General features: G+C 36.5%; 1 long non-coding RNA gene and 1 pseudogene across 1 annotated transcript; both read left to right on the top strand.

Moving 5' to 3' along the window:
* The first annotated feature begins 61 nt into the window (after nt 1-61).
* LOC144294343 (uncharacterized) lies at nt 62-18,859 on the top strand. Its single transcript, XR_013361751.1, has 3 exons — nt 62-212; nt 10,489-10,599; nt 18,175-18,859. It is a non-coding gene; the product is annotated as an uncharacterized LOC144294343 (long non-coding RNA).
* A 3,714-nt stretch (nt 18,860-22,573) lies between these two features.
* LOC144294342 (transcription factor BTF3 pseudogene) lies at nt 22,574-23,094 on the top strand (annotated as a pseudogene).
* Nucleotides 23,095-23,603: the final 509 nt, after the last annotated feature.

Here is a 23,603-nt window from a genome sequence, read left to right as displayed (position 1 = left end):
GATTTCCTTAATTAGTCCACAGTTACAATGACTTTGCTTTATAGTGGTCTCAGTTAGCAAGCAGTGGAAAACATACACATGAGATAAGGATACCTGGTGGTACACATCGAGGCAGCTTCCTGCTACCTCCTCAATTCTCGTGGAAGCACACCAGAAGCTATGTCTCAGCAGCCTGTGCAGAGTGAAGAATCCTCCGAGTCAGAACACATAAGGTAGGAGGAAGACAGGCAAGTCAAATTACTTAAAGTGAATTTCTTGATATCCCATACACATATATTCTCAGTTGATTTCATGCTATGTCTTTGGGGCAAGGCTTCCATGAAGCAATATTTGTGGTTGGCTTCCCTTCTCATTTTTCAAGCTCTCTGTTCTGTGTGTAACTAGGTGTATAAGGTAGGGCTGTTTGTGTAAGTGATATGGAGTCAGGTTTGTGTGTATGCCTAAGCTTGCAGGCCCTAAGATCTAGGTTTAGAATGGGAGGCAGGAGGCTCTGCTTTGCCTTCCTAATTATGCTTCCCAATGGTGCAGCATTTTGGATATTCCCATACAAAGAAACCAGTACTTTATTTCTTATTTGTCTCATTGTGTTGTGGCATTCTGAACTACTAACTAGGTATATTTAGTGGTGAGTAACAAAGGTGAGGCTGCTTCATGCACTACAGCAGAGAATATAGAATGTAGCCGCCCCATTGAGGACACTGGGCAATCAGCAGGGGAGGGCAACAGCCATATTGGAAATTTGGCAGCTCCAGCAAAGCACAACATGAGCACAGCATGACTTCAGGCGACATTGATAAAAAATGTCATCAGAGGCAGCATCAGTGAAATTGCACATTCACTAGGCTTCACAGAGATTGGAGGCTTGCTGATAGTGCCGCACGGAGCCAGAGCTAGAGCCAGAGCAGAAGAGGAAGTGGTGGCTGAGAAGCCTTACTTTTTCACTACCAGTGGGGCATCTCTAGGGGACATGCAGGAATTCTTGGGGGAGGCTTTTAAGAGAATCTGGAAGATTTTCAATAATAGACAAGGGAAGAATTAGAAGCTATTGTGTACCTATAAGTGTGACTTTCTGTAATTCTGTAACTGGCAGGGCCTGGGAGAACACAGGCACTAAGTTTGAACAGGTGTTTGGCATACCTTTTTCCTAATTCTAGGCATACCTAATCTGATAGCCAACTGGGGTGCTTAAAATAAACGGATTGGTTTCAGGATCCTAAATCTTTTACTTTTTTCGTTGTTATTGACCATGACTGGGGAGTTTTCACATCTATTTTTAGCATTTTGACAGCTTCTGCATTACTGATTCCTGAATCTATCAATTAAAATGATATTGGTCTATGTCCTGTGTACATGTAACAGGAGACAATGATGGGCAATGAATATGTATATATACAGAGGAAAGTGATGGAGGGACAAATGGAGGAAGATTTAGCAATATTGCAGGAATATCAAATTTTTGTCTTTTTTTTTTTTTTTTTTTGAGAGAATGAAAGCATGCATGGGAGCAGGGTGGGAGGGGCAGAAGGAGAGAATGAATCTTAAGCAGGCTCCATACGCAGCACAGGGCCTGAGATGAGGCTTGATCTCACAACCCTGATATATGATGTGAGCCTCATGAGATCAAGAGTCCGATGCATGACTGAGCCACCCAAGCACCCTGAGGAATATCAAATTTTAATCCACATTACATTCTAAACCTCACGAAGATTACTTTTTTGATTAACACTTACAATTTGAATTCCTAGCACAGTGTGTGACCTATAAGAGAAAATCAATATATTTTGATGAATAAATATTTATTACATCTGTATATTATCTAAAAGAAACAGTGCACAAGAAGTGGTATTCTGGAGAAGGACTGAGAGGTAGGAAGTAGAATGATGAAAAAGCAAAGAAAAATTTAAGACAAAGGATTTTGAAGAGTGAGAGTGACATTAATCTGTCACATTAAACAGAAAGCCACCATCAATTTAGCTGTTTTTCTTGGGTTTTGCTCTTTGTACAACATTACCTCTTCAAACAATAAGGAACTGTGCATGTATTTTCTACTGGTGTTTGTTGAAGAAAAGTAATTCAGGGCATAAGACAGAACAGACTCTTGGCTGCATATGAACAATGTGTTCCAAAAAATCAGATTTAAAAGTTATTGTAGTGATAAAATGAAGGCATTTCAAGATCTGCCTTACTGCGACTCTAGTCTCTTATGCCAACTCACATCACAGCATCAAGAAAATAATCCTGTCTCCTTTGTTGAGGCCATCTGAACTGGAAGTGAGGGAGTGGGGAGGAGACGTGCTGAAATGGCACCTACATGCTCTCCCCACGTAGTCACATCAGAATAGCAGAGAACTGCCAACAGGTGCCCTCAGAATCATGTAAAAGTTCTGACTATCAAAACCAAAAAAGACACCTCTTTTGGAATGGACAGCAGCACATCACCTCCAAAGGGAATAGAGCTATAAGCAGCCTGATGTATATTCTTAAGATGGAAGCCAGGTAGTGCTTGCTTTTTCTTCCTTAAATATAGATCTTTACTATAAAATAAAATGCCACTATCAACTGTTAGATTTCACTGCTACAACTTGTTTAGTTCCTTTAAATTAAATTGTAGTTTAACACTCAAAGAAAAACTAAAGGGAAGTAAGAGATTGATGAGAAGAAAAAAGTGAATCTCTCTGTCCTTTTTACCCAACGTTGGTAACAATAGCAGTGCACATTCAAGAAATAAAAGGAGGTTTTGTCAATCTCTATAACTCAAAAGATATTTTGTGTTTATTTGTGATATGTTTATTTCTCACAAATTCGAGCCATAGGAGCTTTTTCCTTTGAGAGTACCTTATGGAACTGCTGTAGTAAAGATATGTTTATCTCCTTCTTGAATTATTTCATTGATGGTTTCCTGCTCTCCATTCTCTCTAAAGTTTTTTTCTGGACCTTTTGGATGGATCCTTTAATTTTTTCTCTTTTCTATTTTTTCATGTTTCTTTCTCTCTCACACACATTATATACCCCAACCTTATCTTCCAACACTTCTTTTGACTTCTTTATTTCTGTTTCATATTTTATGTCTCTATGCCTTCTTTCTTATTTATGGAGTTATCCTTCTTTATAGCATCCTTTCTTATTCCATGAGAGCAATGTATTCCATTATTTCTCTGAGTATATTAGTGTGTGTGTGTATGAGAAGTTTCTTCACCAACAGTCTTGTTTTCCTCCAATTTGTTTCCTATTTATTTGTTTTAATCCTTATCTTTTGGATTAGAACCTTTTCTTCAAATGGCTGGTAATCCTTGTTTGCCAGCTTTTATTTCAGAGTCAGAGATTTAAAAAAGCTGATTTAGAAGCTCAGAATTTTGTAGAGGGCGTTGACTGTGAACTGCAATAGGGGGTGATCAGGTTGGAATTTTATTGGGAAGTCCATCATATCAATATCCTTGGTCTTGTCTCTGGGCTGCTCAGATTCTATAGACAAAATTCTTCACTTTTCCTGCCTGAGAGCCTGGTGAGAAAGAGATAGGCTTTTTTTTTCTTCACACAACATAATTCTCTTGAGTTCTACCAAAGTTATGCCTATCAATAGATAATATAGATGAAATCATATAGTATTTAACTTTTTGAAATTGGCTTTTTTCACTCAGCATAATTACTTTGAGCTTCACCAAAATGGTTGCATGTATCAATAGTCCATTCATGTTTATTACTGAGTGATATTCTGTGGAATGGATGTAGTGCAGTTTGTTTATCCTCTCACTCACTGAGGCTCATTTGGGTTGTTTTCAGCTTTTAGCTACTATCAATAAAACTGCTATGAAGTATAATGTATAGGTTTTCGTAGGAACATAAGTTTTATTTACCTGGGAATGTCCAGGAAGAGGATTGCCGGGTACTATGTTTAGTTTCAAAAGAAACTGCCAAACCATTTTCCAGAGTGTCTTTTTACTCTCTTAATATCTTCTACAGAGCAAAAGTTTTTGATTTTGATGAAGTCTGGTTTATCAATGTTTTCACTTATTGATTGTATTTTTGCTGTCTTCTCTATGAATGATTAGCTTAATTCACAGTCACAAAGATCTTATCCTGTTTTCTTCTAGAAGTTTTAGAGCTTTGGGTTTTATATGTTTGTCTTTGACCCATTTTGAGTCACTTTTTATATATAGTACAAAGTATGGCTCAAAGTTTCTTCTACATGTGTAAATATTGAATTTCTTTGGCATCATTTGTTGAAAGGGTATTCTTTCTTCATGGAATTGCCTGGCATTGGTCAAAATCAATTGGTCATAGTTTTGAGGAACTATAGACCGTTTATTTTGTTCTGTTGTCTATGTAAGCTTTTGAAAATGGCACGGCTTTATATTTGGACTTGAAATCAGGTAGTGTGAATCTCTCAACCTTATGCTTTTTTTAAAAAATGTTTTGACTATTATATGTTTACCTTTCCATAAACATTTTAGAATCCACTTGCTAATATCTACCAAAAATCCTGCTAAGGTTTTGATTGGGATTATGGTGAATTTATAAGCCAACGGGGAACCAACATCAACCATATTGAGTCTTCTGAACTATTACATATTTTTTGTTGCTATAATAAGTGGTTGTGCCAATTATCAGTTTGTTTTCCATACCCCAGGTGATATTTTTTAGCTCTTAATTATCAGGGGCTAGGACATTGTCTAGCATAGACTAAGCACTTAGTAAATATTTGTCGACTATTGGCCTTAATGTCAGAAAATTTGGGTTTTATTCCTGGCTCTACTCTTTTTATTGTGATATCTTGAGTAAGACACACAATACTCCTGAGCTTCATTGTACCCATCTGAAAATAATTCAGTGGGTCTAAGTAGTATGTAAGCATATTTGAGTTACATACCATGAGTCTACAACTGAGCCAATTTGACATAAATTACTAAAGCATGTCGTTTCTCCCTCCTATTCTGGTTGGCTTATCTGAGTTAGGCAGGAGAATTAAAGGGAGAAAAATGAACTTACAAAAGTTTTTCCTACTACATAATTCAACTGAATTGGATACTCTTAGCATTAAATGTTTGAAACTTTATTTTTTTTCATTGAGGTATAATTAAAATACAGTGTTCTAGTATAAATATTTGAAACTTAAAAAAAGGGAATTTATTGGGATTTGTGGGTCAAGATGGAAGGAAAAAAAAGTCATGGTGACACTTGCTCATATCCCCCTCCATTTCACAGTCCTGTAGAAGAATTATTTAGCAAGCAATATTTTCATAGTCTGGGCATTCTGCAAGATGGATGTGACTGACTTTGAATGCTCTGATACTGATCACTCCTATGTAGTTGATGATTATTCATAATACTCCTTAAATTAATAACAATAAGGTTGGGCTTATGGAATCATGCAAAGTAGACAGTTATGGCAGCCAGAGCAATTCCACTTATCTTCTCTTCTCCCTCATCCATCAGCAATAGTGCCTATTTCATTACTTACTGGTTACTAATTGTCTCAGGTTGTTACAATAGAAGAGGGGATTTCATTTTCATTGGCTATTTACTCCCAAGACTAGTTCAGAGAAGTGGTGGCCTAATTATTATGGGCTTAAATATTTTATCTTACTTAAGGACACAACATTTGATAATGCTGAATTTTAATCACTCTTGTGGTCAGGTCTTGCTGACCCATAAGAAGAGTTATCTCCTTTCATTTACTTGAATTATTACACTCTAAATTAAAACTTTTGAGTGTAACTCTCACACTATTTCAAAGTGAAGATAATTGCAATCATATTTTCTTAGAAAAAGATTTAAAAGTTGTCACATTCACCTCTAGAATTCCTTCTCTACCTCTGCAATTAGCATTGTGTATCTACCTCTCAACAGAAACTGTTCTTGCAAAAGTTATCTGTAGCTTCATTTTTCCCCCTTTACTCTTAGACATATCTGAGTTACTTAAAGCCTCTGACCACCATTTTCCATGGCGTTTTCTCCTCCATTGGCTTCCATAATACATTTTTATGCTAGGGTTTTGTTTTGTTTTGTTTTTTTTGTTCTTTTTGTTTTGTTTTTTATCTCTCTGGTTCCTTTTTTCTTTCCTCTTCGTAAGTCTTGCCAGACTTGGAGTGGCTTTGCAACTATGAAGGGGCAGATGAAGTGGTGACATGGAGGGATTGACAACCAGAGACAGTTGGGGTCAAGCAAGAGGCAGTCATGGCAAATGTCAGCAAGGACAAGTGACAATGAAGGCTATCCCATTGCTTTGGCACTATGCAGTCCCTGTGGGACCAAGGGCACAAATGCAGCAGAAGTGAGAAAGGACCTGAATTGACTGAGGTTAATTTTTCACATCCAGAAGAATGAAAGCTCAAAATAGAAATTAAATTCAGTTGTAGAAATAAAGTTATATATTGGAAAATCTGTTTGTGGCCCAAGATTTAAGTTTACCAACATGCAGTATTTTCAAATGGCTCTATCTTATATGTCATTTGACCCTGATAATACTATGAAGAAGACAAATAAGTTACAGTTGCTCTCCACTCAGAGTTAAACAAGTTTCCCGATGTCCATGCAATCCAATAGCAATAAGGCAAAAACTGGATTTCAGGGCTTCTGCTCAACAATGCCATGCTCTTTCCACTAGATCACATAACTGGGCTTAACTGGTTATTTAATAATTGCAGGAAAAAAATTCAATGATCCATAATCAGTAAGACTAATGCCGAGTCAGATCCAGAAGAAGTGCTATCCAGTAGCGATAGAAACTATTTTAGGTGAAATACTTGTAAGTCAAACTAGTTGACACAGCCATCAATAGAACTGATTGCTATTCAATTTAAACTGAACCATTCTACTTTGTCATTTTAGTGTCTAATAATGTTTGCTGCAGACTTCAAAGTAGAGGAGTAGCATTTTAGAGTTGGATTTAACCTCTTGTGAAGTCCTTTCATTTTACAGGTAAGAGAACAGAGATCTAGAAAGGTTATGACTTTTGCAGAGCTGATTAGTGATGGAAACAGAGTGAGCTCCCAGGTTTTAAGATGGTGCATTTTTCCTTACACTATCTTACCTTTGGAAAACTAAAATGCTAGAATTGTTACTATTTTGGCTGAGTTGTAAGGGGCTGAAGAAGTGCTAGGCCATTCAAAGGAAATGAATTTACTTTGTCCCATTCTTTCTAGGCTAGATGTTCCTCTCTGCCCATTATGAGTATTTCAGTAAGCCTAATAGGGGGTATTTGTGTTATCAAGGTAATAAGCTTTCCTTGGAAAATATGAATATTTTTAGCTTTGGAAGGTAGAGCTTGTTTCAGAGACTATTTGCTTAGGGTATGGTGGATGGTAAATATATCTTTAGTCCATTAACTTCTATCTTTTATCATAATTTTCAAATAGTTCTCTTTAAAGGACTTGAAGGTCATACAATTTTTGCCAGCCCGTTAAGACATCCAGATCTTAGGCCCATATATTATTTCACTGTGGGATGGTTATCTAAATTGCTGCACTTCCTATTTGCTTATTGCTCTTTAATTTTTTTCCTTTTCCTAGTGCTTTTCATTAACATTTTATCTCAACTTCAATTACATCTTCCTTGTTTCTCCTTATCATCACCTCTGACAAAGTAAGTATACTTTGTTCCAAACAAGGAAACTGTCTTAATTCATCAACCATGTGGTCAATTAATTAGCCTAAATTCTTGAACACCTGTCAAGTCTTGCTGAGTTGGCAGATACTTTTCCTTCCTTATTTTCATTTTATGCTTTCTCTTTTTGACTAGTCATTTGGTTAAGTTCCCGTGATGAATAATGTGGTTTTGCTGTGGGTTAGAATGTTTTAAAATTGAAATCTGACCCTATAGTTTCTTTCTGTGTTATATGAAAACATATTTAGCCACATTTAGTCTATCTTTACCCAATCTACATAATTTCCCAAGACTCAGTATCAATTAGTGAAGTGTTGTTAGTGGGTTGTTATTTGAAGTCCAGGCACTTACTTATCAGCTCTAAATGAAGCTACTGCATTAGCCTTCTAATTAATCTTAAGTCTTTTTATGCATAAGGATTATATATATCCATAGCTCTTCAAGTTTCTCATACTCTAGCCACATGAAGACACTTGGTACTTTCTTTTTCTCATTCTATCTACATGAAATGCTTGTATCTTTTTCTACCCATTGAGCATTAGATGCCCACCCACATAACATGGCTCAGATGAAAGGTTACCTCTCTATGAAATTTATGCTATCTCCTGTGGTCTTAGATTGGTTTCTGAGAAACAGAGGCTGACACAAAGATTCAGGTGCATTTGATTTATGGTTGAGATGCTCTTCAGAGGACATGAGTGAGGAAAGAAGGACAGCAAAGAAGAGCAAGATTATTACCTTAGGAAAGGTTTACCATGGCCTAATCCACTGGTGGTGAGGTAGATTCCTCCAGAACATTAAGTATACCACAAAGTTTTCCCTCCACAAGATGTGTGTGTGTGGGGGGGTGTCAGTCTTTTGTACCTCCATATTTAGTCATTTAAATATAGGATATTTTCGGAGTTGGTGAATATTTCTAGCCATGTGACTGCCATCAACAGAGGGTCATTTTCTTGAGCAAGGGGCATTTGTAAGTTCTTAATAGCCAATATTCTCAGCAACCAGGACTCTGTAAATATGACATGGAGAGACCCCAACAGCATCCAAAACGCATACTAAATTAGAATTTTTTCACCTCTCTGTGCTTGTACTTTACATAATTGTAGTTTATGTATCTCTGATATCAAGTATTCCATTCTTCTTTAATCTATGGAAAATTAGAAATATTCAGTCACCCAGAATAGCTTATTCTTATGTTAATATAGCATCCAGTGGTTTTAAAGTAAAATTATAGCTCATATTAAAAAAATAACTTTGATTGAGTGTTTCAGTTTGTAATGTGAATATGAATAGAAGCCAGTTTTAAGGTTTATGACACTTGGTGAAGAGTATAAGCAACTCATAAAAAATAATATAAATGGCCTATAAGCATATGAAAAAATCATTAGCTTCATGAATAATCATAGTAATACAATAAAAATTAAGATACAAAAAACACTCATAAAATTGGCAACTAGTACAAAGGATACCTAGTGTTTGTATGGATGCGAGTGAATAGATACTCTTATACATTTTTTATGGGATTATATATTAATACAATCTTTTTTTTTTGGAGGAGAGGATGTGAACTTAGCAATGTTTATCCAAAGTGCATGACCTTTGATATTAGAATTTTACATTTTAGAGTTCAACCTAGAGAAATGATGGAAATAAGAGGAGCAGGAGGGCAGAGAGAAGCAGACTCCCCACTTGGCGGGACCTTGATGTGTGGTTCAATCCCAGGACCCTGGGATCATGACCTGAACTGACGGCAGATATTTAACCAACTGAGCCCCCACCCAGATGCCTCAACACATACATTTTTGTATATTGGGTATCGAGGCTAAATCAAAGACTCATGGAATATTCCTGGTAGAGGAGGTCTTTAAAATTATCTTGATTAACTATCTCAAATTATGAATGAGATCAGAAATTTTGGAACATTTCTGCAATGTTCTGCAACATTTCTGAATCACTCATTGTCAGAGCTAGGAGCAAATTCAGACCTTCAGATTCCAATCTGCATTCTCTCTGCTATTAATATAAGTGTCTCAACAGAAAAAAAGAAGCTCTCAAAGATGTACAGTGAGGAGTGCTCAGGGCACTGGGACCCTTTCTCTATACAATTCTTGAACTCTTCTACCCTATGCACAATTGAATATTTATTATTTTCACTTGTCCAGGATTCCTCCCATCCCTTCTCTTTATTTTTTGGTGAATTCCTCCTTTCACTGTGATCCTGGAAGGGCCACCAGTAATATTATCCTGCACATCCTGGCCACAGAACATTGGAGCTATACTAAGTTTGGCCTCCATGCCACACCATCTCCCTTGTCACAACTCTAAGGCACACAAACTAAGCAAGGTCATTAAGAATCCTTCTATAAATTTTTAATTTATTGATAGAAGAGAGAAGCTCCATCTTTCCTTCGTGAAGGCTAAGTTGGGTGGCCATATGCCTGCATTTGTCTGTATTCATGTTCTCCTCTTACTCTGACAAAAGAAGATCCAGATATGGTTGAATAGAATGAATGAGATACATAGAGAAGCAGATCCAAGAAATGGTGAAAGGAAGTCTAGACAGTACCATATGAATTGATGACATCCCTAAGTCTAGTTACAATGAATGCTTTCCCTAGTTTCATAAACCAAGTGCTCTCTCTCGCTCCCTTTCTCTTATTTTTTTTCTCTTTCCTACTGTTCTATTCTGAAATTGAGTTGAGTTGTAGTTTTATCATTTGAAAGCAACAAATCTGTTCAACACAGCACATTGCTTATTCTGGTCTTCAATAACTGCCTTCTGTATTTTTAAGCTATCACACCCATTTCCTTCTCTATCCTCAGCTATTAACCAGGAGACAGGAGACATCCTGCAACCCTGAATTTCCTTCTGGCTTTATCTTTCAGCTGCTGATGCTGTGGTGAGATGAGCCATTTGGAGGTGAGACTGAAAATCTGTCAGAGGAGTTTTCTCTGATTTTCATCTTTTTCTCATGAGCAGAAGTAGAAATTTTAGAGGTGAGTGAATATAGCCCTGTCATTTTACTAATGAGAAATCAATGTTTTGGAACTATTTCCTAAGGTGAAAGGTAGAGCTTGAGTCAAGTATGACCAAATTTATGGTCCAGGGATATTTCCTCACTGCAGCCTATCCCTCCAGTCTCACTGGGTAATTTTCCTCTCTTGGAAACTTGAAAAATATGCCTTGCTGACTTGGTTCTGGTGAGTGAGAGGAGAGTTCACAACCATATTTGGAAAATGGACCAGTCCCTCTATGATCATACATTTAACCTAATTTCATGAACTCTAAATTCTGTAAAATTAATGTGAATGACTGTGGGTCTTTCACAAAATATATTTTACTTTCCTATATCAGTTTGTCCCAAAATACTTAAAGATAGAATATTCTGTTTCTTTTTTTATTCCAAAACTAACCATCATCCTCAACTTCTGAATGGCTATTACTTTCTGAATATTTCTGGTTTAATTTCTACAGAAACATTAATATTGTGTTTAAACCTTATTTCCCTGCAAGGGGCCAGCTTCTCATCAACAACTACAAAGACAAGTTATAAGCCTGAAAAATGCATTTTAAAAATAACTAAGTTAATTTGTTAACAGCATTAAAAGATTCACCACAGCATTAAAAGGTTCACGACAGAATCTTTGTTAGGAACCAAATGAGGATGGGCCACATTCTTTTTTTTTCTATAATTTTTTTTATTAAGGTGTAATTGACCTATGAAATTATATTAGTTCTGGATGTGCAACATAATGAGTCCATATTTGTATACATTGTGAAATGACCACAATGAGTTTAGTTATGCCACCATATAAACTTGCATACTATGCAAAACAATGTTATTGACAACAGTCACAATATTGTACATCACATCCCTATGACTTATTTATTTTATGACTGAAAGTTTGTGTCTCCTACTCCCCTTCTTCCATTTTCCCACTCCTCAAAACCCATTCCTCTCCAATAATCATCAAATTTGTTCTCTGGAACAACCCTGAGATCATGACCCAAGCTTAACTGATTGAGCCATCCACACACCCTTGCTCAGCATAATATTCTTAAAGTCAACCCATGTTGTCACAAATGGCAAGATTTCATTTTTTTTTATGGTTGAATAATACTCGTGTGTGTGTGTATGTGTCTTTATCCATTTATCCATCCATCCATTTATAAATTTTTATCCATTTGTCCATCAAGAGACACTTAGATTGTTTCTATATCTTGGCTCTTGTGAATAATGCTGTGATGAAGATACAGGTGCAGATATCTTTTCAAATTAATGCTTTCAATTTCTTCAGATAAATACCCAGAAATGGAATTGCTACATCATTTTTTTTTGAAAAGCTGCCATACTGTTTTCCATAGTAGCTGCAGCAATTTACAATCCCATGAACAATGTATGAAGGTTACCTTTTCCCCACATCATTGCTAACCCTTGTTATTTCTTGTCTTTTTGATACTAGCCATTCAGACTGGTGTGAGGTGATATTTCATTGTGGTTTTTATTTGCATTTTCCTGATGATTAATGATGTTGAGCATCCTTTTATGTGTCTGTTGGCCATCTGCATTTAGAAAAAAATTATTCACATCTTCTGCCCATTTTTTAATCAATCACTTGGTTTTTGTTATTGAGTTGTATAAATTCTTTATATATTTCAGATATTAATCCCTATTGGATTTATAATTTGTAAATATGGTTTTCCATTCAGTAGATTGCCTTTTTATTTTACTTTGCTGATGATTCCCTTTGCTGTTCAAAACCTTTTTATTTTGAGGTAGTCTCATTTAGTTTTACTTTTGTTGCCAATACCTTTGGAGTCAGATCCAAAAAAAATATCATCAAGACTAATGCCAATGTACTTGTTTTTTTTGTTAGGAGTCTTATTATTTCTGGTCTTAAATTTAAGTCTTTAATCCATTTTGAGTTTGTTTCTGTGTATGTCCTAAGACAGTGATCCAGTTTTATTCTTTTGCATGGGGATGTACAGTTTTTCTAATACCATTTATCAAAGAGACTGCCTTCTTCATTATATATTCTTGCTTCCTTTGCTGCCAGTTTTTTTTCTGGACTTTATATTCTGTTCCACTATATGTATCTGTTTTCATGTGAAAATCATACTGTTTTGTTTACTATAGCTTTGTAATATAGCTTGAAATCAAGGAACATGGTGTCTCCATCTTTGTTCTTTCTCAAGACTCACTTTGGATATTTGGGATCTTGTGTGATTCCATAAAAATTTTAAGATTGCTTTTCCATTTCAATGAAAAATGCCATTGGAATTTTGATAGAGATTGCATTGAACTTATAGGTTGCTTTGGGTAATATGAACATTTTAACAATTTTAATTCTTCCAATCCATGAGCACAGAATATCTTTCCATTTATTGGTGTCTTATTCATTTTCTTTCATCAATGTCTAGTAGTTTTCACTAACAGGTCTCTCACCTCCTTAGTTAAATGTATCCCTAGGTATTTTATTACTTTTGATGTAATTGTAAATGGGATTTTTAAAATTTTTCTGATAGTTTTGTTGTTAGTGTATAAAAATGCAACATATTTCTGTATGTTGACTTTATATCCTGCAACTCTATTGAATTAAGTTATTAGTTCTAACAGGTCTTTGCAGAGTCTGTAGGATTCTTATATACAGAATCATGTCATTCACAAATAGTGAGTTCTACTTTTTCCTTTCCAATCTGGATGCCTTTCATTTGTTTTTCTTGCTTAATTGCTCTAGCTAGGACATTCAATACTATGTTGAATGAAAGTGACAAGAGTGGGTATCCTTGTTTTATTCCTGATCTTAGAGAAAAAGCTTTCAGCTTTTTTCTATTGAATATGAAGTTAGCTGTGGGTTTGTCATACATGGTCTTTATATGTTGAGGTACAGTTCCTCTATACCCATTTTGTTGAGAGTTTTTATCATAAGTGGATGTTGAATTTTATCAAATTCCTTTTCTGTATCTATTGAGATAATCATGTTTTTATTTTTCATTTTGTTCATGTGATGTATTATGTTGATTGATTTGCAGGTTTTGAACCATCCTTTAATCCCTGGAATAAATCCCGCTTGATCAAAATATTCTTTTAACATATTGTTGAATTGGTTTGCTGTCTTGTTGAGGATTTTTACATCTATGTTCATCCGGGATATTGACCTCTAATTTTCTTTTGTGGTGTCATTGTCTTGTTTTTGTATTGGGTGATGCTGGTCAAGTAAAATGACTTTAGAAATGTTCCCTTCTCAAATACAAATCAAAACCACAATGAGATACCACTGAACACATGTCAGAATGGCCAAAATTAACCACACAGGAAACAGCACATGTTGGTGAAGGTGTGGAGAAAGGGCAACACTCTTACACTATTGGTGGGAATTCAAACTGGTGCAGCCACTCTGGAAAACAGTATGAAGATTCCTCAAAAAGTTAAAAATAGAACTACTTTACAATCCAGCCATTGACCTACTAGGTATTTCCCCAAAGTATACAAAAATACAGATTTGGGGGTTCCTGGGTAGCTTAGTCAGTTAAGCATCTGACTCTTGATCTCAGCTAAGGTCTTGATCTCAGGGTCATAAGTTTAAGTTATGTATTGGGTTCCACATTGGGCATGGAGGAAACAAAAACAGATTTGAAGGGGCACATTGATGGAGCACATCAAGGAGCACATCAAGCACCTTGATGTTTATAGCAGCATTATCAACAATAGCCAAACTATGGAAAAAGCCCAAATGTCTATCAACTGATGAATGGGTAAAGAAGTGAGGTACATACACATACACACACACACACACACACACACACACACTAGAGTATCAAACAGCCATAAAAAAATGAAATCTTACCACTTTTAATGGTGTGAATTGAGTTAGAGGATATTATGCTAGGTGAAATAAAGTCAGAGAAAGACAAATATCATATGATTTCACTCATGTGAGACTTAGGAAACAAAATAGATGAATATATGGGAAGAGAGAAAAAAAGAGAGAAGGAAGCAAACGATAAGAGATTCTTAATGACAGAGAAAAAACTGAGGGTTGATTGAAGGAGGTGTTGGGGGGATGAGCTAAGTGGATGATGGGTATTTTTTTTAAAAAAAATTTTTTTTAATTTTTTTATTTATTTATGATAGTCACAGAGCGAGAGAGAGAGGCAGAGACACAGGCAGAGGGAGAAGCAGGCTCCATGCACCGGGAGCCTGACGTGGGATTCGATCCCGGGTCTCCAGGATCGCGCCCTGGGCCAAAGGCAGGCGCTAAACCACTGCACCACCCAGGGATCCCTGGATGATGGGTATTAAGGAGAGCACTTGTTATGATGAGCACTAGGTGTTATATGTAAGTGATGAATCACTAAAGTCTACTCCTGAGACGAGTATTACATTATATGTAAACTAACTAGAATTTAAATAAAATTTAGAAGAAAAAAAACAGAAGAGTTCCTTTCTTCAAAACTTTGGTAGAATTTGAGGATAAATGTTAAATCCTCTTTGAACGTTTGTTGGAATTCACCAGTGAAGCCATCTGGTCTTAGACTTTTGTTTCTGGAGAGTTTTTTCTTAATTTTGTATTTATTTTTAAGATTTTATTTATTTGAGAAAAAAAGAGAAAAAGCATGAGCTGGCAGAGATGAAGAGGAAGAAGCAGACTCCCTGCCAATCAGGGAACCTAATGCACGGCTGGATCCCAGGATTCTGGGATCATGACCTGAGCCAAAGGCAGACACAGCCAACTGAGCCACTCATGTGCCCCTCTGGAGAGGTTTTTAATTACTGATTCAACCTCCTTGCTAGTACCAACTTTGTATTTCTTCAGGATTTAGTGTTGGGAGATTGTATGTTTCTAGGAATTTGTCCTTTTTTCTATGTTGTCCTATTTGTTGGCATATTATTGTTCATAGTTATCTCTCAAGATTCTTTGTATTTCTTTGCTATCAGCTTAAGTTCTCATCTTTGATTTCCGATTTTATTTGAGCCTTTTCTCTTTTTTTTCTTAGTGAATCCAGCTAAAGTTTCATCAATTTTGTTTATTTTTTTCAAAGAGCTAGTTCTTAACTTAATTGATCTTTCTTATTGTGTTTTAGTTTCTAATTCATTTATTTCTGCTCTAATCTTTATCATTTTCTTCCTTCTACTAACTTTGGAATTTTTTTGTTCCTTTTTTTGGTAGTTCTGTTAAGTGTTGTTTAACACAGAGTGATAGGCAGAATAGTTGTCTCCAATGATGTCCATGTTCTAATCTCCAGAATCTATGTATATGTTGTTATACGGCAAGAGGGAATTAAAGTTGCAGATGGAATTAAGGTTGCTAGTCAGTTGACCTTGAAATGAGATTGGTCTAGATTATCCAAACGGGACTGATATAACCATAAGTCTTCAAAAGTGGAGGATAGAAAAAGAAGAGTCAATTTTAGAGTCAGAGAAAGAAGTGACTGGCCATTGCTTGCTCTAAAGATGGAAGGAGGTGACTTTTAGAAGCTAGAAAAGCCAAGAAAATGATTCCTCCCTAGATTCTCCAGAAGGGACACCATCCTACTGATAGCTTGATTTTAACCCTGAGAAAACCTGTTTGCACTTCTTCCTGCCAGAATTGTAAAACTCCTAATAAATGCATAGTGTTTCAAGCCACCAAGTCTGTAGTAATTTGTTACAGCAGCCATAAGATACTAATACAGACAGTGTTTTACAAAATCATATGACCATAGAACACCTAATACCTCCTATATCTTGTATCCAAATTTGGGACAAAATTTGAGGAAAATGATGGTCTCAACCCTTCTTTATTCTCTAAATTAGCCCTAACCAACAGAATATTCTGCAAAGTTTATATCTTTGCTATGGTAACCACTAGCTGGTTATTGAGCACTGGCATTGTGGCTGGTGCAACTGAGAAACTGAAATTTAAATTTTATTTTATCTTAATTAATTTAAATTTGAATAGCTAATGTGACTACTGGCTAAAGTATTGGACAATACAAATTTAGATCAAAGTTTTCAGATTCAGTTGCTCACAGAGGCCAGTGTATATATGAGAAGCTTACCAAATATAAATAAGATAACAGCAAAAGAATTATGATGAATAGCACTTACTCTTGGTCTCAGTGTTCCAGAGCCTGATGAGAGTGAAAGAAGGGTGTTCTTCAGAGGATGTGCCTTGACAGTAAGGGAGAGAGCTACTCTGCTTTTGCCAGGTATGGCAATGAGGAAACAGACATTTATTATCAGACATAATTTTTCAAGAGAAGCTAGGAATTTGGGTTTGGGATCTTAACTACTCAGAGCCCTAAAAGTTTCAGATAAAAGCAAACATACTATGGGGCACATGAGCCTGTAGACTTCTAGTTTAGAAGCCCTGAACAAGAATGATACATTAAGTTTTCTTTTATTTTAATTCTGAGGTCCTGACCTAAGGAAAAGATGTATATGTCAGCTGTTGAGTATAGTTGTACAGACTGGGGCACTGCACACGAACACACGTGATGTGAGTCACCATTGACATTGCACACATGAAGGATGATTGCAATTATTCAGATAATTTTTTTTGCAAATGGTGGTAAAGCACTTTGTTCTAAAAAGTTCAGCACATTATGACAATTTGCCAATTGATGGAAATAAGTTGGCTTGAAGACAAGAATTTTTGTTTGTTTTTATACTGTTGTATATGGGATAGTGACAACTCTGACAAGAAGAGGTACAACTTCAAAGGAGAATATCCAGGAAGGCTGCCTATCAGATAAAATTCAGCTTTATAAACCCACTATTTGTAAACTCTGAACTTTATTTTCTTACACATTAATTAAAAAAAAAGATCTGTAATTTTCCCAGAAGGTGCCAGACCAACTTATATAGGCTGAATATTCCTGCTATGGTTTTCTTCTCAGAATGCATTCTATTTTTCATATCACTGCTCTTCAATGCATTGTCCTATTTAATTGATTTATCTTTATGGTCCCCGTGCCAGCTAACTCAGAAACCTCACATAGAATCTGCCCCATAGATTCTTATTGAAGGAATATTTTTTCTTTTGTATACCCAGTATAGGTATTCTTTTTCTTTCTAGCTCTACTTGTTTTTATTTCTCAATCCTTGTCCTTACCTCTCTCTGTCCCTGTTACCTCAGTTTCTCACTCTCTGCCTTCGTCTCTCTGACCTCACTTCTCTCACATTGTCTCTTCGTCACCTCCTGAATTGTTTCATTCTCATTTACTTTCCTTTTTCTTTTCTCTCTCACTTCTTACTCTGCTTACTATTTCCAGCTCTGTGTCTGTCTGTCTTTGATTGTCTGTCCCTTAAGTGGGGACTTGGAATCCAAAAAATTGAGACAGCAAAAGGTGTGGCCCATCAAACTTAATTTCCCAATTGTTTTTTTTTTTTTTATCAGGAAGTTTCAGGCTTTTTTTCTTTCCAAGATGTGAAACATGTTGGAGAATGAATGACAGATGCTTTTAAATACAAAAAATCTTTCTCAGAAGCTTCAGGGTAAGTCCACTTGAAAAGTCATTGACCTTCAGCAGCAGGAGTTCCCTGGTGGCAGCTTTCTTCTTCCTTCTCTCTCTTTCTTTTATCTTAGAAAATAAGCTGGAAGCATCAAAGTGGAATTTCCTGCAGCAGATGAGAGTCGAACAGTGGCTTATTTTAGTTTCCACAGAGTCCACTCTTCTTGGGTCAGAAGAAGTGGTGAGCCTGGCATTCAGAGAGATGAGTCTGCTTCTAACATCACACCAACACCACCAGGGAAGACAGTTGGGCCAAGGAGGTGTAAACGAAGAAAGGAAACCGGCTGTGAATTGCTTTCTTTCAGCACTGCTTTCAGATACTCAGCTGTTAAGAAGCAGAGTTGCCATTCTGTCTAAGACAACCGTCTTTGCTAAATTATTCTGGACTGGGTCACATGGGCCATTCACAGGTGTTCAAGTGAAAGGCTTACTTTCTTTTTTCTAATTTTTCAGAAACAGAATTATTTAAAAAAGAGAAAGAAACAGAATTATTTATTTATTCATTCATATAAACAATTTTTTAGAAGCAAATTTTCTTTATTTTCTATTAAGTTCCCATTATTCTGTGATCAAATGTACACTTGGATCCAGATGTATGGCTGGCAGTGACAATAATAATTAAAAGGTCCCAGAGTCCTTTTTTTTTCTGGTGAAGTAGGTAGAAATCAGCTAGTCCTACCAACTGAACTTGATAGAGAGTTTGTTTGCAGGGGATGGATAACACCAAAGTCTTTTACTTTTCCATATATTATAGCTATAGGACCTCTCATTTAAATCAAAATAGAGTTCAGCAAGAGAACCTTTCTGCTGAACACTTCCTGAAGTTGGTCTCCATTTCCTTACAACCAGTTTAGAGGATTTCCTTCTTATGAGTGAAACCATATGATATTTGTCTTTTTCTGACTGGCTTATTTCACTTATGTTTATACCACATCTTCCTTTTTTTAATAAAGATTTTATTTATTTATTCCTGAGAGACACAGAGAGAGAGGCAGAGACATAGGCAGAGGGAGAAGCAGGCTCCCTGCAGGGAGCCCGATGCTGGACTTGATCCCAGGACCCCAAGATCATGTCCTGAGCCAAAGGCAGATACTCAACCACTGAGCCACCTAGGTGTTCCTACAACTTAATTTTTAAAATTTTAACTTTAACTTTTTAAAAATGTATTTATTCTTTTTTTATGTATTTTTTATTGGAGTTCGATTTGCCAACATATAGTATAACACCCAGTGCTCATCCCATCAAGTGTCCCCCTCAAGCCCGTCACCCAGTCACCCCATTCCCCCATCCACCTCCCCTTCCACTACCCCTTGTTCGTTTCCCAGAGTTAGGAGTCTCTCATGTTCTGTCACTGTCACTGATTTTTCCCACTCATTTTCTCTCCTTTCCCCTATAATCCCTTTCACTATTTTTTACATTCCTCATGAGTGAAACCATATAATGATTGTCCTTCTCCAATTGACTAACCTCACTCAGCATAATACCCTCCAGTTCCATCCATGTCGAAGCAAATGGTGGGTATTCGTCCTGATGGCTGAGTAATATTCTGTTGTATACATAAACCACATCTTCTTTATCCAGTCATCTTTTGATGGACACTGAGGCTCCTCCCCCAGTTTGGCTGTTGTGGACATTGCTGCTATAAACATTGGGGTGCAGATGTCCTGCCGTTTCACTGCATCTGTATCTTTGGGGTAAATCCCCAGCAGTGCAATTGCTGGGTCTCAGCTCTATTTTAACTCTTTGAGGAACCTCCACACAGTTTCCAGAGTGGCTGTACCAGTTCACATTCCCACCAACAGTGCAAGAGGGTTCCCTTTTCACCGCATCCTCTCCAACATTTGTTGTTTCCTGCCTTGTTAATTTTCCCCATTTTCACAGGTGTGAGGTGGTATCTCATTGTGGTTTTGATTTGTATTTCCCTGATGGCAAGTGATGTGGAGCATTTTCTCCTGTGCTTGTTGGCTTTGTGTATGTCTTCTTCGGTGAGATTTCTGTTCATGTCTTTTGCCCATTTCATGACTGGATTGTTTGTTTCTTTGCTGTTGAGTTTAATAAGTTCTTTATAGATCTTGGATACTAGCCCTTTATCTGATATATTTTCAAATATCTTCTCCCATTCTGTAGGTTGTCTTTTAGTTTTGTTGACTGTTTCTTTTGCTGTGCAGAAGCTTTTTATCTTCCTCCAACTTTTTTTAAAAAAGGTTATACCACATCTTCTTTATCCATTTATCTATTGATGGACACTTGGGCTGATTCCATAATTTGGCCATTGTAAATAATGCTGCAATAAACAGAGATGGATATATCTGTTTTCCCCCATCACATATATATTGTTTTATATGGTACAAACTAAACTTTTTGTCTTCACTCTTAATTTTTAATATTTTAATTCAAATTCAATTAGTTAACATATAGTGTAATGTTAGTTTCAGGTGTATGATATAGTGATTCAGCTTCCATACAACATCCTGTGCTCATCACAAGTGTACTCCTTAATCCCCTTTACCTATTTACCTACCCCCTACCTCCCCTCTGATAACCATCAGTTTTTTCTCAAAAGTTAAGTGTCTGTTTCTTGATTTCATTCTCTCTTTTTTCCCTTTGCTCGTTTGTTTTGTTTCTTAAATTCCTCATACGAATGAAATCATGTGGTATTTGTCTTTCTCTGACTTACTCTGCATCGTATTATACTCTCTAGCTCCTTCTATGTTGTTGCAAATAGCAAGATTTCATTCTTTTTTATGGCTGAGGAATATATATATATATATATATATATATATATATATATCCCCATTCGTGAGTTAGTGGACACCTGGGCTACTTCCATAATTTGGTTATTATAGATAATGCTGCTATAAACATTGGGGTGTGTGTATCCCTTTGAATTAATATTATATTCTTTGTATAAATACCTAGTAGTACAATTGCTAGATCCTAGGGTAGTTCTATTTTTAACTTTATGAGGGAATTCCATACTGTTTTCCAGAGTGACAGCTCCAGTTTGCATTCCCACTAACAGTGCAAGAGGGTTCCCCTTTCTTCACACCCTTGCCTCATCCATTATTTTTGTATTTTGATTTTTGCCATTCTGATAGATGTGAGGTGGTAACTCATTGTAGTGTTTTTTCTTAAGATTTTATTTGTTTATTCATGAGAGAGACACACACAGAGATAGAGAGAGAGAGAGTGAGAGAGGCAGAGACACAGGCTGAGGGAGAAGCAGGCTCCATGCAGGGAGTTTGACGTGGGGTTCGATTCCGGGTCTCTAGGATCATGCCCTGGGCTGAAGGCAGTGCTAAACAGCTGGGCCACCACGGGTGCCCTCTTTGTAGTTTTGATTTGCAAAATTGATGATGATAAGTGATGTTGAGCATCTTTTTATGTTGGCCATCTGTATGTCTTTTTTGAAAAAATGTCTATTCATGTCTTCTGCCCATTTTTAATTAGATTATTCATTTTGGGGGTGTTGAGTTTTATAAGTTCTTTATAGATTTTGGATACTAACCCTTTAATCAGATGTGTCATTTTCAAATATCTTCTCTCATTTCGTAAGTTCCTTTTTACTTCTGTTGATTGTTTCCTTCACTGTGCAGAAGCTCTTTATTTTGATGTAGTCCCAATAGTTTATTTTGCTTTTGTTTCCCTTGCCTCAGGAGACATATCTAGAAAAATGTTGTTATGACTGATGTCAGAGACATTACTGCCTGTGCTCTCTTTTTAGCATTTTTATGGTTTTAGGACTCACATTTAAGTCCTTAATCCATTTTGAGTTTATTTTTTTGTCTGGAATACTTTTTTTAATTAAAATTTCTGCTTTGCCTATATTTGATTGAGCAAAGCTGGAGATTCGGTAGGTAAATATACATGCTCTCTCTTGCTCTTTCATGCTTCAACCTCGCTGGCCCTTTTTATTCTCTTGAATTTTTCACATTTTTTTCTTACTCTTTATTTTTCATGGAATGCTCCTTCTTATCATTTTCAACTACTTCACTTCTGCTTGTCCCTCAGTTCTCTGGTGTCACTCCCTTTGGGAAACCCTCATGGGCTTTCTATTATAACATTACATAGCCTTCCAAATATGGGATTTCTTTTTTTATTTTTATTTTTATTTTTTTTTCAAATATGGGATTTCAACCATATGGGAAATCCACCTTTCCTTCATATATTTGTCCTGGTTGTGATTTAATATTTCTTTCTGTGATTATCTGATTAATATCTGTCCCTCCTGCTAGTCTATAAGCTACACAAGGGCTAATATGGGTTACTTTTATTTGGTGTTTAGCAATGAGCTTAGTACATGGTAAACATTCAACAAATATTTGTTGAGTGAGTAAATAGGTGAATGAAAAACAGGACCAGAGTTGCCATCTTACATCCCCATGTGTATGCACCTAATCTGAGCTGGTCTGCCCAAGACCCACTGACCATCAACCCTAATTCCCCACATGGTTCCATTTCTGCTCCAACAAGATGAAAGAAACAATCATGAACCAGGAGAAGCTCACCAAATGATAAGCACAAGTGGGCATTGGTGGGAAAGGAACTGTTTGTAGCCCATAAAATGGCCACAGCAGATGATAAAAAAACTTCAGTTCTCTTTAAAGAAGTTAGGGGTAAACAATATCTCTGATGTTAAAGAAGTGAATATATTCACAAACCAAGGAATCCACTTGACAACCCTAAAGTTCAGACAACTCTGGCAGCACTTTCAGCCTTCCAGGCCATGCTGAGACTAAGCAGCTGACAGAAATGCTACCCAGTAGCTTAGACCAACTTGGTGCAGACAGCCTGACTAGTTTAAGAAGATTGGCTGAAGCTCTGTCCACACAGTCGGTGGATGGAAAAGCATCGTTTGTTACCGGAAAGAAGGAGGATGATGAAGTTCCAGATCTTGTGGAGAATTTTGATGAGGCTTCCAAGAATGAAGCAAACTGAATTGAGTCAACTTCTGAAGAAGATAAAACTTGAAGAAGTTATTGGGAACTGCTATTTTATATATGACTGCTTTTTAAAATTTTGTTCATAGATCTGATAAAATCTAGATCTCTAATATTTTTAAGCCCAAGTCCTTTGGACACTGCAACTCTTTTCAAGTTTTTGCTTATACACAATTCATTCTTTGCAGCTAATTAAGCTGAAGAAGCCTGGGAATTAAATTTGAAATAAGGTTAATAAAGTTCTTTGCTTAGTAAAAACAAAAAAACAAAAAAGAGGACCATAGCCTTTGCAGTGTCATTGAATCAACCTAGCCAGGATCTTTGTTTTTGTTTAATAATCACAAGGAACAACATAGCAAGTAGGTACAGGCCAGTGAGGCCCAGGAAGAGAGACATCCTTGCAGTGGACACTCCAAGGGCCATTAAAGGTGACTCTCCGAGAGGCAAAGGAAAGGGAGAGGCTCAGAGAAAGAAAGGTCAGTGGCGCTGGTGAAACCAATTGAATTCCTACCCATAGATAGGATCAAGCTGCCACTGCTTGGGAGCTTCCAAGCATCTAGAAT

Source organism: Canis aureus, chromosome 22 (assembly GCF_053574225.1).
Source record: "Canis aureus isolate CA01 chromosome 22, VMU_Caureus_v.1.0, whole genome shotgun sequence".
In the NCBI taxonomy this organism is placed as follows: domain Eukaryota; kingdom Metazoa; phylum Chordata; class Mammalia; order Carnivora; family Canidae; genus Canis; species Canis aureus.
The sequence above is the reverse complement of the archived record's forward strand: the minus strand, read 5'-3'. Positions and strand labels throughout refer to the sequence as shown.